Here is a 15,134-nt window from a genome sequence, read left to right on the forward strand (position 1 = left end):
GTGTGTGTGTGTGTGTGTGTGTGTGTGTGTGATCTATTAGTGTTCCAATTATTTCTGCTGGGAATGATTAGGCTGCTAGTGGGACTACAAGAATCCAGGGGTCATGGGTTACCCCTCCATACTCCCCTGTCCTATACACACATGCGAGCACAGACACACATACACTTATACTAGCATTCCTTTTCCCAATAACTCAAAGTTGCGTCTCTCAAACTACAAAGTTAAATACTCGCTGCTACTCTGAGATCTAAAAGAACAAAAGCAAAAGGACGAGAGTGGCTACTGTTTCCATAGCGACTAATCCTCAGGCCTCACCGTGGCAACATACAGTGGGGGGCTGGTGATCAGCAGAGGGGTCAGTGGGCAGGTCAACAGGTCCTGGTCCGTTAGGGGTGAGGCTGTGGGAGAGGATGATTGAAGGGTTGACGTGGAGTTAAAGCAGAGGGAGAAAGATAGAAGCGAAGGGGCGCCCACACTGTAACTCCCATAGTAAAGTAAAATACTTTGGGATAAAATGGGAGAAGGGCCACCCTGAGCCAATTTGTGTTTGACCACCATCTATATGTTTTTCCATATACAGTATGTCCAATTTGTTTTCTATCATTGTTGTGCTTTGAAATTATTCCCCCAGACTCTCTCAAGCCAGGCCGAGAGCTTGGTTAGCAAAGGTGGTTGGTTAAACGTGTAGGAATATGTAATGCGTAATGTACGCATACACTGATCAGTGCTTACCGTAGGTGTGTGTATGCATACAAGTCTGTGTAAGCCCAAAAAAAGGGAAGTCATGGTTGTCATGGCTGATGTCATGGTTGCATTGGGAGTGGCGTAGAGTTTGCCTGCTGACATTAGAAAGCACTTAAAAAGAGTTTTGTCCTATAATCTCAGGGCTATCAGGAACAATTCAAGACAACAAAGGTAAAAAAGAAATGACCTCAGCTTCTATGGAGACGAGTAGAAAAATAAAATCTGTGTTGACTAAGAACTAAGGAGCAACAGCATCATTCTCGCTGTGTTCACACACTACGTGTCAAGTTTTAAATTATATCTTTTCCACTTTAAACAGAACATCGGCTTACGTAACTCATGTCTGTCAAATGTTCGGCACTGATGCTTGCTTCCAGGGGTTGGCAATGTGCGGCTGTTGTATTTTATAGACATGACACCATGGCTAGTGTGTCAGGAGCAGTGTAGGACAGGAGTGTATGACATCACTGATGAAGAGAGGCTTTTTTATTTAGAAAAACATGCAATTAATTCCTGTTGACTATTTAAAGAAGAAGAACAGAAAGCTGTGCAGCTACATCTGTTTAGACCGCTCACCCTCTATAAACATACTCTATTAACACAATACACATTATGTGTGAACAGTTTGAGTCTTGACATTTAAAATATGACAAGATGTGTCATATGTAAACAGGATCATGACCGTGTTTTTGCTGTATATAAAACCTTTCCTTGGCCAGTTTAAGTGAAAGCTTGCTTTTGAAACGAATGTTGCCATGCTAAATATTTAGCGTGTTGCATCTCTGTGTGACTTTTGGATGAGCTTCCACGGTTAAGTCATCATGATGTGATCATAGAGTGAGAGCATTTAAGGGGAGAAGTGTGAACATGTCCAGTCACACACCAGTGCTTAGATTAAAAGACATAGGGTTATAAGATAACAACTCGGTTTGTTTGGCACATGAAACAACCGTTGCTAGGGTGAATACACACACAGACACACACACAGACACACACACACACAGACACACACACACACAGACACACACACACACACACACACACACACACACACACACACACACACACACACACACACACACACACACACACACACACACACACACACTATACACATACAGAGCAGTGAGAAACAGATTTGAGTGACATTGACACTATGCCATAAACACTGTTAAGGTATCAATACCAGTGTGGTAATCATTTAATACGTAATTGTGTGAAAGGAGAAATGTGTGTAGTGGCTGAAAAAAAAACAATGAAAAGACATGACTCACTAAACCATTTGCCTGCATGGTGCTAATTACTCCTTACAGTAAAACTCAACCCCTGTAGGCTTGAAATTTGGCTGTTACAGTAAAGGTTGGTATATTATTACATAAGAGACAAGAATGTGAAAATTCAGCACAGAATCTGTGCCATATTTTGACACAAAATTGCTTTCTTCGGCTCCTTGTCCTTCTACTTTTTGTTCTATCTATTTTTTCCATCTCTTTTTCTTAATATTGGTCTCAGTTCCTCCACTGCCTCCTCTTTTGTGTCTCTCTGAATGAGAAAAAAATATGCCATTTATTGATATAGATGTCCAGAGAGACATTTGAAACAAAAACATAGGAGAAAATTCCGGGACTGTGGCTGTACGTGACGAGTTGGGCATGAGAACAGGTTGTAAAGTAATACATCATATTAAAAAGTAATCTCTCATTACTTCATGATTATTTAATAGTCACTGAGTTTTTACTGGGGAATTCACAATTAGTTCCTTAATAACAAACCAGAGAAAGTATGATTCTCCCAAATTAAGAGATTAAGAGCCATATACAGGGTGTCCCAAAAAATGTATACACACTTTAGCAGCTGATAACTCAATGTATGTATATATATCTACTATATATACTCTATACTAGGAGACCTGCAACAGTAGCTGAATTGAGAGCAGCCATTGAACGTGAATGCACGCAAATACCACAGGAATTGTTTCGTGATGTGTGCGATTCCATTGCTTTGCGTTGTCAGCAGTGTCTGGACCAGAACAGGGGGTGACAAAACAATAAAATGATGTTTGTAAATTCTATTACATTTTGAAAATTAAATACATTTTAATAAAACCTACTTAAAGCCTCTGAACACCCACATAGGTATTTTCAGTTATTCCGGTTGATTAGACGTCTTCTCGGGACTGTGTGGGTGTGTATACTGTGATTGATTGACATCCTCCCGAGTCTCCTCTTAGCTTTGTTTTACCTGTTAAGGTGGGACAAAGTACACCTTTATCATTCTTAGTGGTTGACGGACATTTATGACCTCATAAATTCCCATCAAATTCTTATTGGGCTGGCCGAGGGCACAGTGGTTAGAGCAGCTGCCCCATGTAAAGAGGCTGAAGGTCCTCGAGGCAGTGGCTGGGGGTTCGACTCTTTTCCCTTTTCTGAATGTCTCCCCTCTCTCTCTCACCACATTTACTGTCTGTCCTATATAATATAGGCTTGAAAAACTGCCAAATAATAATAAAAAAAGAATTCTAATCAAAGCCCCGCCCACCTTCAACCCAAGCAGAGGTTTTATCAGCCGGAATAACTGAAAACATCTGTGTGGGTGTTTAGGGGCTTTAACAATTATTTGAAGTGTGTATTCATTTTTTCAGGATACCCTGTATACTTACATCCGTCAAGAATGTAAGACAGAAACCTGTAGCCTGCATCACAAGGATGACTTCAACTGGCGACAGTTGAAGTGAGGTGGGGTGGATTAGCGGAGTTTGTCGTAATTCCTTCTTGTGATTGGCTGAGGCTTAGGTTCACCTGGCCAAGGTGTCTGGGAGGTGAAACACGAGAGGCTTTTAATGGCTTACATTTCACTCACATACAGGAAAATGACAGTAATTACTAACAGCATTAAAGATAAACAGAAAGCTATAAAAACAAGTTTATACTGTGCACACACTTAAAGTGCACATTTATATTTCATCACACACACATATTAACCCCCCAGGAGCCTGAGGGAGGAGAGGAGGTGGAGGAGACGAAGCAGGAGAAGACAGCCTAACCCTCACACGTTATATCTGCAGGCATACTCCGCCCCCTCTCCTCATTTCATCCCTCTCTCTCTCTTTGCCTTGTGGCTGTGAGTAGTTGTCCTCTTGCCCGTCTTATTAGAAAGGAAGAGAAAGAGGATAAGTAATATAATACATGAAAGTTAATACAGGTGTAGGTCATGGTAGTTTATCAAGTATCTGTCATCCTGAATGGGGCTGCTGCAATGAAAGTCTCATTTGGATGTTGTTGAATGAAACCCTTCAAGCCTGAATGTAATTGTGCCTCTTTCACTGGATGTAATAAATGTATAAAAATGAAACGGGTCATGAAAGTCACACAGCCTCAATTTCAAATGAGTGAGTTTTTAAATCAAAATGGACTTCAACATCACTGAATGTCTTGATTTGTGGAATTTGCATAATGAAGAAATCTTTAAAGGATAATATTATGAAAAAAAGATCAGTACTTTATTCGTCATTGTATAGTGCAATACAACGAAAAATGCCTGGCAGTTAGCTTTGACCATTGTTTCAATCGGTTATGATAACATTGACTTAACCAAAGTAAAGTAAAGTAGAAAGTGGTCAAAGGAATAGTTCAACATTTTTGGAAATACACTTAACAAGAATATTAATCATGACGCTGCCTTAGCTTAAATATGGGAAACAAGGGGCAATAGCTAGCTCCGTCCAAAGATAACAAGAATTTACCATCTACAATGTCTAAAACTCAATAATTAATACCTTTATATCTCTTTATTTCACCACTCCAAAACTGAATTCTGACATCCACATGTTGGGGTTTTATGGGGGGTTATGTGCATCCAATGCAACCAGCGTAAGACTATTTCCAGACCAAGAAATAGTCCAGTACATAAAACGATGAAGCTATCAGGCTCTTGGCTGTAGCTTTGGATCTCACCAATTAACTTGTGGTTGTACAATATTATTATAACTGACAAATGACATCAAAAACAGCAAAAAATAGATACAATTTATAATGTTGGAAAATGGCAATTCATTCTGCCTTATGGTGTCAAGACATCACAAGTTCACAAAAGGGGAGTGTCTGACTCATGGGTTATTCAGATTTATTTCTACAGTTGTTGCGCAGTGATCCAAAAATGCCTATATTTAATTTGGACTTGATGTTGAAAGAAGCTGAAGGTTAGAAGCAAAGCGAGGCAAAAAGAAACAGAGAGACTTGAATAGTGAGCTACTTGTTTGATCACCCAAGGGAACAGTGGTTCAAAACTGAGGCAGATGAATGTGTGTATGGGATAAAAGCAGAGGAGGAGGAAAGAGAAAGTGAAGGAGAAAAAGAAAGAAACTGACGGAGGTAGAGAAAGGTGAGAGCAGTGGAGAGTCATCTGTGGTTCCCATGGTCCAGAGAATGAGTTGCTTGTGCTCACATGGTTGAATGTGTGTATGTGCGCGCATTTGTGTGTGTGCGTGTCATTAGAGTCCCCCAGAGCGCTGAGACCAAAGGGGTCTCACCGTGACACCCATTATCCCCTCGAAACATGACACACCACCAGGGAGAGAGACAGAAAGAGAGAAGGAGGGTGAAGCCCTCTATTCACTTGTTTCTCCCTCCGTTAAAGCAACTGTTTGCCTGCGTCTGTATGCGCCTGCACGTGTGTGTATGTGACTATTCACCAGCATCTGCTGTGTGTGATAATGTGCACAAGCACTGTCTGAAACTGAGACTGCACTGCAGTGTGAGTTTATGTCTGTGCGTATGAACTCCCTGTGTGCATATTTCTGCGGTAGAAGGTGAAATGTAGCAGATCGCAGCGCTGTGCCAGGTGTTTGCCTTGGCCACACTTCTAAGGCCCTGACACACATTTTACAGACTCCATGGGGAAATAGCGTAAGAGTTTGGGGGGTTGTCTGTTTTATATGAGTAGTGAGAACAGGAAAGGAACAGATTCTTAACTTTTTTCGTTCCTTCTTTTTCTTATGCTTCATTCCCACATCATTGTCCGAAGGTCATGAGACTATGTGTTAAGGTCCTGATCTTTAAACTCCACATATACTGTACTTTCAAGTAACACTTAACTTCAACCCCAGCTATTTAGCATTCATAAGCACTAACCAAACATTAATTAAATGGTTTATAACACACTATAATGTAGTTGTAAGCAGTGTTTATTAATGAACAGTATTTGTCAACTGTTCTCATTCTCCTGTTAAGACACATTTTATATGGCAAATGTTTTTACTATTGTCCTTCATTATCTCTTTATATAGCACCTTTCTAGTCTTCTGACCACTCAAAGGGCTTTACACTACATGTCACATTCACCCTTTCACACAGACATTCATACACTGATGGTACAGCCTTCAGTCACTCACTTTCTGCCACATGTTTACATGTCGAAGATGTTTAATGGATAAATACTTAGGGTGTTTGTTTGTTGTTCACTCACAGCATATTTAGAGTCCCACTCCAGACATGTTTCAAATTATGTAAAAACGTCTATTCTGTGAATATTTTTACATGGTTTAAAACCCAGAGAAGAGGATGGAAGCACATCTACTCATTCTCCCTCACTGAGAATTTCTTCTCGTCCCGCCCACCACTGCTGCTTGTGTCCGGCTCACCCTAGATCGAGACTCTTCAGTGACTGCATTCATCTTTTACCAACAAGCAGACCTGAAGTGAAATCTGCCCAACATCTAAAGACATTGGAGAGATTTAGTCATAGGCCAACATGTTTGAGACCACTTCAGAAAAGAAGTGGTGGGACAGCGGAGCCACCTGGGTGGATGGCCATTTTGCTGAGCCTTGCGGGCGGAGGGCCAACTAAGGGTGCCTCGCAGGTAGATGACAGACGCGGAGCCCATGCTACCTGCCCATGGAGCTGACGTTAGCAATTTGCAACTAAGTAATGGTGTCATGTCGTGAACCCCGCTTCCCATATTGAGGTGAGGAGAATGCACTTAATTGGCGACTGAGACATATCAAAATGGTAGGTGTAGTCTTTTATTAGTTTCTGTTGTTTGTTAGCATGTTAGCTCCATCAACCATCAGTGGCTGACAGCTATGATGGCAGTGGTTTTCTCTCTGTAGTGACATTCTGCTCTGTGCTGGAGGTTTCAGGTTTCTTTGCCAGTGTTGTCTTGAAGTCTTTCCTCAAATAGTGTGTCACACATTAGACGGTGATTGGTTTATGGATTAGTGACGTACCAACTAAAGCAGTATGTGAAAACACCCCTAGTGGCAAAATGTGCATAGATACAAATCAGTACAATCAATGTGAGACATTTTAGGGGACATAAAAATAAACACATTTTTGAGTGGAGGGGGAATTTAAGGGTTTGTTCACCCAAATGCCTACAGCAGTGGTATCTACCCATGCAGATAGCTTTGGCTGTGTATTCCCGAGTTGCGAGATATCTCTAAAATGTCTGCCTGTGCAAATGGGGTAAATGAAATGGCATTTTTTTTATGCTACCAAAATTTCATTAAACTATTTTATTAGCATCATGCCTTTCCAGAAATGGCGTCCTTGTTACTCTGGATAATCAACTGACCTTGCTTTGACCTGCTTTCATTGGAACTACTTTCTACCAAAGAAATCCTGTTTTGACATTGTGTGTCATTTTACTTCCACTGTAACATGGAAACCATTTTACTTATGTGTTTTATGACCACTTACATGTTTTTTATAAATCCAGACACCACTAACCAGAGCATGCTTCATGCACAACAAGAGTAATCTTAAGTAAGAGTTATCTTAAGTAAAATAACTTGGTTGTCTTTGGTTTGCAACAGGCCATGAGGTCTGTGGTAGAGGATGCTGAGCATAGAGGTGTTACTTTAATGGCATTTTGGGATGCCCATGCAGAGTGTGTCAGGCTGGGACTGGGTTGGAAAAAATCTGGCGTAGTTGTGGCAGAGATGCTGTTGGAGTTGTCAGGAATTGGAGGTGGACAGTTCCTATGATGTCAGGGTTCGAGAAGGCTGATTGGGGGAAATGTTTGGGTGGGGAGGGGTGGCTGAACAGTTGATATATAACTGGAGGTTGTTTGGAGGGGGTCGACTTCAGACATTTTACACCACAGCTCCTCCTTTTGTATAGGCCTTATCAGGTTCCCTAAAGGCTGCCAGCAACAAAGCAAAACAGAGCAAAAAGTTGGAGGGTTGTAGAGTGGTTGCAGAGGCTAGAGTTAAGGGGGGTAAAGTGGATCTGTAGGGAGAGGAAGCGGGAAGGAAAGAAAAAGCCATTGGGAGTAAGAGGGTGAGAGCGGAGATGGGAGAGGAACATAAGTGAGGTGGGAGGCACTCTAAATAAAAGGAGAGAAGGGGTAAAATAGGAATAGATGAAGAAGAGATAAAGGGAGGACGTATGAAGACGAAGGCAAGGATGAAGGAAGAAGAGAAAAAAATTGGGGCCCATGTCTGAAAGTCAAAGTACCCCCCGCCTTTCTGTCTCTTTGTCTCTCTCTTTCTTTCTCTGGGAGCCGTCAAAATAATGGATTGTCACGCTAAATGGCCGGATACAAGAGGGCAAAGGGGTTGCCTGGGAGGGGGAGCCGGGAAGGAGGGGGTAATTGTAGGAGGAGGGCAGTTTGGATAGACAGGGGGGCGGACAGACAGAGTTGGGTCTGCTCCCAAGTCAATTTATTCCTTATTATTAAGGAGCACCGCCAAAAACAACATGAAAGACTGACTGTCATTCTGATTCTGAGATCAGGTTTTCATCCGTTTAACTTTCCAGCTCTGAGCCATTTTTTGGTTTTGTGAAATGATTTTTAGAAAAACAGCGGTCGCCCACAGTAACCTCACACTGGATCTTGTGTGTTTGGGGAAGAAAACTGTTTTGTTTTTGATTGACAACAAATATTTTTGATATTTGACAATGCGTTCTCAGTGGTTTGGCTCAGCCTCTAGATCCAGCCAGATCATGTAACATTCTCATTATCCCATGCAGTGTTACAGTTTTGAAAAATGGCATGAATGGAGACAGAAGACAGCCGTTGGTTTCTGTCAAATTCTGGACGAGTGCTATGTTCTTATGAATATAATTTGGCATCATTCTACAATATTTTTGAAAACGTAAAAATATGTCTTGGCTTTTGCAGTATCTTGAGCAGTTTTTTCCTGGCCCAGCAGTATGCCGGTCATTTTGTGGATTTATAAAGCTTCTGTGTAAGATTGGCTTTTGGTGACTAGCTACACAACACATGCTCTCTCCATCAGTTGCAACTGAATGAATGTCTGTGTTTAAAAGGGAATCTATGTCCTCTTCCACATGAACTACTTTACTGTCTATTATGTGCACATGTCTACTGATTTCATAGAATTGCTTCTTATCTGTTCGATTTTACACTGCCAGGTAGTTCACATTCTGGCTCTTTGGGCATTTGCGTTTGCCAAACAGAGCTCCCTCCCCACAATAACAGCATGTGGTTATAAAAGATTCCAACGCTTAAATAGTGTTACAGTGGACATTTTTTAACAAAGCACACCATAAATGCTAGCCAGAACACCAAGACAACATATCACAACAAGAAAAACAAAAAAAAACATGTCTTAAAACTAGAAATTTTTACTACAGTGTTTTTCTGGGGTTTGTGAATAAAGTTATAATGTATTACAGACAGTAGACACAGTATCTTTTGCTAGAAGCTACAGTATATGTGGATCATGCTAAGAACTTGTTTATTTGTTTTTTTCCTCTCCATCTCCCTTGAAAGTCTTCAAATCAATAAAGCCTTTTGATGTATATTTGATGTATCTCAATATCCAAACGTCAAGGCATCGCTACTCCCTCTGACAATACAGGATCAATAACTGACAACAAATTGATGGCATAAAGGAGAGAAGTGTGTGTATGTGTGTGTGTGTGTGTGTGTGTGTGTGTGTGTGTGTGTGTGTGTGTGTGTGTGTGTGTGTGTGTGTGTGTGTGTCCGAAATTAGAACTATTTTTTAACATAAATTTTTTTTATGAAAAAAGGGGGGGATGTTGGTAGTAGTAGTATTCTTGTTGTTGACCCCATCAGGAACATTACTATAAATGAAACGTTTAGAATTAAGATAATATTGTTCACAGTGCTGGCAGTGATATCAGTCTTGTTAGATTTACACAACAGAGGCACCGCACGCTCAATATGGACAGGGCTGTTGTATCAAAAACCTTCAACACAGTACTAATGTCCAATAGTGTTCAGAATCTGTGCATTTGTCTTACTCCCAGTTCTGGCTTCTTGTTATATTGCTTTCCACTTGTGAAACCATCTTGCATACTACAGTACATTCACAATGTGAGTCTATGAAGTAAAGAAATTGGGATGTTAAATATTGAGTTACTTTTTTTTCAGACTTGTTCCTGTTCACAGATGTGGGTGGAAAATGTCTCACAGGAGCAACAAAACATTCTGATTTAGAGTAGACACAAAATGCAGATATTCCCCACTCTCTCGTTATAAATTCTCTGTTTTGATCACAATCTTCCTCCCCATCCTTAGGGCTTCTGATTTCCCCTGGTCTGTTTGCATACAACATGCTTTTGATTTACACCCAGTCCCTTGTGAGTGTGAGTGTGTGTCTGTGTGTTCAGTGTTTGTTTTTTCCCCTCTGGCCTCAGAGTGCATGTCTGCATGTTTGGGTGCATTTGTTTCTGTGATACGTCTTTCTCAGCTATTTTCTGGGTTGTGAAACAGGAAGGTGAGGCTGAGCTGTGTCCCATGGTGACGCACTTTAACAATGTCTTTTCTGCTTCCAGAGATTTGCCTCAATGGAACTGTTGGGCGAGTCAGCCAAGCATGCGTCCCTCCACCCCCTCAAACCCCCTTGATGCTCTGTTCTGCTCTGAGAAAGATGAGATGCTGCAATACCTTTATAATGGATTGATGGTGCCTGTGGGCCCCTCAGCATTTTGAAATGCAACCAAACATGGTCTCTGTGTTTCAAACAAGGATACTCCTTTTTTTTTCTGGGCATTTATTCAAACAGGCATCAACGTTTCTGTGTAGCGGCTCCAAAGAAGACAAAAGTCCTCATCGAGCAAAGGTTAGCACTGACAGTAACCATGTTTGGTTGAAACTTTGTGCTGAACAACGTACAGAGGTAGCATCAATCTTCTCTTTCCCATTACCCTGGACCTCATATCTGGTGAAACATTTGGTGACTTATTGCTATGCACAATTTACTGCTGTTGCTTTGCACAGATTAGAAACCAGCATCACTTTAAGAAGGGACTGTCAGCGTTAAAAATATTTCCATGATTGCATTTTAAACACATTCATATTCTTTTCAACAATCTCTGCTTGTGTATGCCAGTGACAACATTATCTTCTCATCGTCCAGAAGGGGCTACATGAAGGATTTGTACGTTTGTCTTTTTGAACCTTACATTTTTAAAAATATTTTTGAATTTTATACTGGCAGCTGATTCAAAGGCTAGTTGTGTTCAGCAAGCGAGAGGAATGCAATGAAATGTCTGCATGGAGTAGCTACATGATAAATAGGGTGAACTTTAAAGGCCCTGAATATAACAGGATGGGTGTGGTATTGAACATATGCATGTCAGCCCTTCTCTGTCTCCCTTTCTCACTTTCTCTCAAATGACATTATAACAACAACCTGTAGCCGTGCAAGCAGCTAGTGAGTCTGCAATGCTTATTTAGAATAAACCAAAAGACACAATTGTTGCGATATAGGGATAGAAAATAGCAAACTAAGATTGCCTGAGATTGATGCTACAGGAAAGATTATGTAATTAACTAAATTAAACGGGTTTGTACACTGTCCATTTTAGGACATATTAGATCTTCTTGTCAGGCTCAGTTTTGTGTTAAAGCATCAGCAAGATGCAGTGCAGAAGATTTGTGTATGTTGGAAAGATAAGCACATCAGTTTATAGACCATGTTGTTTATATTAAGTTGTGGTCTTACATGGCTGGAGAGTGTATGAAACATGACTATAAAACAATGCCTGTGCCTGTCTGAATGACTATACGGCTCCATTACTTGAGTTAATTATACTCTCTTCCTTTCCACATTTGAAGGCCAACCAGTGGTACATAGCCTGAAGGCTGATATTACTGAGGAGTAAAAGGGAAAAATCAAGAGATATAATTATAAAGCATAAATTGGCTCAGCATTTGGTGCAAATCAACTTTTTTAGTATTTTTAAATTCAGAATAAACCATTGTTTTAAAAGATTGGTTTCAAGCTTTAATGCTTTAACTAAATTATGTCATCTGTCATGCGTTTTCCACTCATTTCAATTCTGTGCAGCTGCATGTTGACAGAAAATTGGTCACAAATGTTTTTCTGAAGGAAAAGACCAATCTTTTTTGCCTGCTGGGTGGTTTTCTAACACTGTGGTTTTTGTCCTGTATGGTGAGTCATTTCCAATCTACATACATGCTGCTTTATGGGCAAACTCAATACTTTAAGGCCTTATTCAAACTCTGCACTGAATGAATCCTTGCCTTATGAGATTTGCTGGAGTCATCATTCAAGAAACCAAACACAGAGCAGGGCATCTATTTCCACAATATCTACTTCTGCTCTTTGTAAACCTGTTAAAACATGTTAAAATACCACCATAAGAACCGAATTATGGGTATTATTTTAATTATTCTGAACTCATCCTGCATCTGTGACATCCATGAAGGTAAACATACACTCACAAAAACATTAGTATCTTTCTCTGTCTCCCTAAATCCATATACCTTGTAGTATGGGTTATCTAAGGGGCCGGACCAGCTGAGAAAGTTAACAGTGTGTAATAATGTTGTCTGCTGTGGGGCAGAATGTGATCTGAAACTCTAACTCGAATTGATTGTTTTGACAACTTAAGAATTTAAACCACCTCTTGCACTTGCATGACTGCACACACACAAACACACACACACACACACACACACACACACACACACACACACACACACACACACACACACACACACACACACACACACACACACACACACATACACACACACACACACACACACACACTGTCCTCACATTTGCATGCACATTCACACAGCTAATGCAAGCAGTGCCAAACAAAGGTATGAGTGCAAATGCATTAGTGCAGTCATGCAAACACTGGATCGTGCACTACAAACAAGCGCAGATTCCCTGTCAAGCTTTTGTGCAAGTACTTTCCCTGAGACACACATACACATACATATTTAAACATATACGCATATACACACACACACACACACATGTTAAGAGGCTAAGTTTGTGCCCTTCCCGTCCTTTCTGGTCTATTTCTGAGGCGACAAGAAAATGATCAAAGCTATGCAACCAGACTCCAGGAATGACCTTCTAACTGTCTCAGGTGTCACTTATTACACAGACGCAAATACACACATGCATATACATGCACCTTTATTTCTCTCTTCCCCATGCAAACTCATATGCAGGTCATTGCTGTGGTAAATACAGTAAGGAAAAAAATAAAAAAACACATACATGTACATAAACTACCTTAATTTGTTTGTATTACAGCCACATTAGAGTCTGTACACCCAGTCCCTCCTCAAATCCCTCACCACGTCTGGGGTGTAGAGATAAATTTAAGTGGAGGTTGCCGTAGGGACCTGTTGGTGTCAAGTATCCCCGACTTGCACAGCATGTAAGCCATTTTTCTTCATGTCTTTACTCGGTTTCAGTTGCGCCCACTTCATCTGAAGCTCTTGGGTCAGGGCACACACAGAAACATTCTAAAACATTTTAATTGTTTTTAATTTCCCTTCTTTACACCTCTTTCTTGTTGCAGCAGCTCATATGTAAAATATATACTGTAGTATGCAGAAAACAATTGGATAAATGTTACACAGCTGTTGCAACAGCCATCGCAAGAGGTGATAGATTCCATGCATCCACAAACAAACAAACACACACACACACACACACACACACACACACACACACACACACACACACACACACACACACACACACACACACACACACACACACACACACACACACACACACACACACACACACACAAACACACACACACACACACACACACACACACACACCAAACAGCTTGATCAATTTTCAGTGGCATGACTTACTTATTCTTAGTATATAGTGGCTAAATACATTTTTTTCTAAAGTATTAAACTGCACATCTGCTAACATACCCTGCGATAGACTGACATCCTGTCCAGGGTGTACCCCGCCTAAAGCCCGATGTCAGCTGGGATCGACTCCAGCCCCCCCGCGACCCTGATAGGAACAAGCGGTTGAAGATGGATCAACATCTGCTAACATAGTTTGTGGAGGTTGATTTTTCATCAAACATGTGAAGCCAAGTTTTAGTTATGGCCAATTATTGTACATTGGATTTATGAATATCTTCCATTTTCATTGTATCATCACCAATTAAGCACACTGTCTCTTTAATCTACACTGACATCCTTAATCATGCGCATGAAGAAAAAACAAAACAAGCCAAGACTCTGTCATATATGTCTATGCAGTTTCCGGCTCTGGAATATAAAATGTCACAGTAACCAAATTAGGTCACAGTAGTGGAATTTTCACAGTAGCAGGCTGTGAAACATACATATCCATCCTTGGTTATCATGCAGTAGAAAAGTACTGTGGAGCTTTTGACGGCATTTGATGTTCAGCCTCTGTAGAAACAGGAGGCTGCCAACCATGTGTAGCCAACTGGGCATCACCAATCCCTCATGTTGGTCTCTGTTCTTCTCGTTGGCTCCTTTCATACACATCCAGTCAGAGGCCCATGTGGCGTGTTTGTGTGTATCTGGTGATTGTGTGGTGTTCGGCTCATATTCAGACACCTTGGAGCTGAACTTTGACCAGGGTGATGGATTGTTCTGCATGTTTTGGTGACCCCCTCTGCAGACATGCTCATAAATGGAAACTTTTTTTCTCAGGTAATCTAACCTGTAAACAATAACTGTGGTTATGCACATAAAACGAAAGAAAATATACTTTTCACACATATGGAAGGAGTAAAACATGAGCTCTAGCAAACTGTGTAAACAATTGGATTGATCAAAATAGGTTCATGTCTGTTCTGTCAGACACCAAGAAGAACGACGTGAAAAAGACTTCTGTGTAGTGTGCAGTATTTTTAGAACAAATGATTAGCTGACATTTTTTCCTAAATTTCTTTAATAAAATAAGGTTAAAAAGTTAATTCCAGTTTGTCAGAGAAATATGATGGAAAAATATTAATGTTTCTATCTATCCTCCCTTCCAATAGATAAAATCTCCTAAGTTTACAGGGTCAGTCTGTCTTTATCTTATGTATACTATGTGTGTCTATGTATTAGCGTGTGGGTGTGTGTTTGTGAAGGCCATGACAGGAATTTGTTGCATGAATTTGGGAGTATATGTCCT

The sequence above is a fragment of the Echiichthys vipera genome (assembly GCF_963691815.1).
Source record: "Echiichthys vipera genome assembly, chromosome: 5".
NCBI lineage: Eukaryota > Metazoa > Chordata > Actinopteri > Perciformes > Trachinidae > Echiichthys > Echiichthys vipera.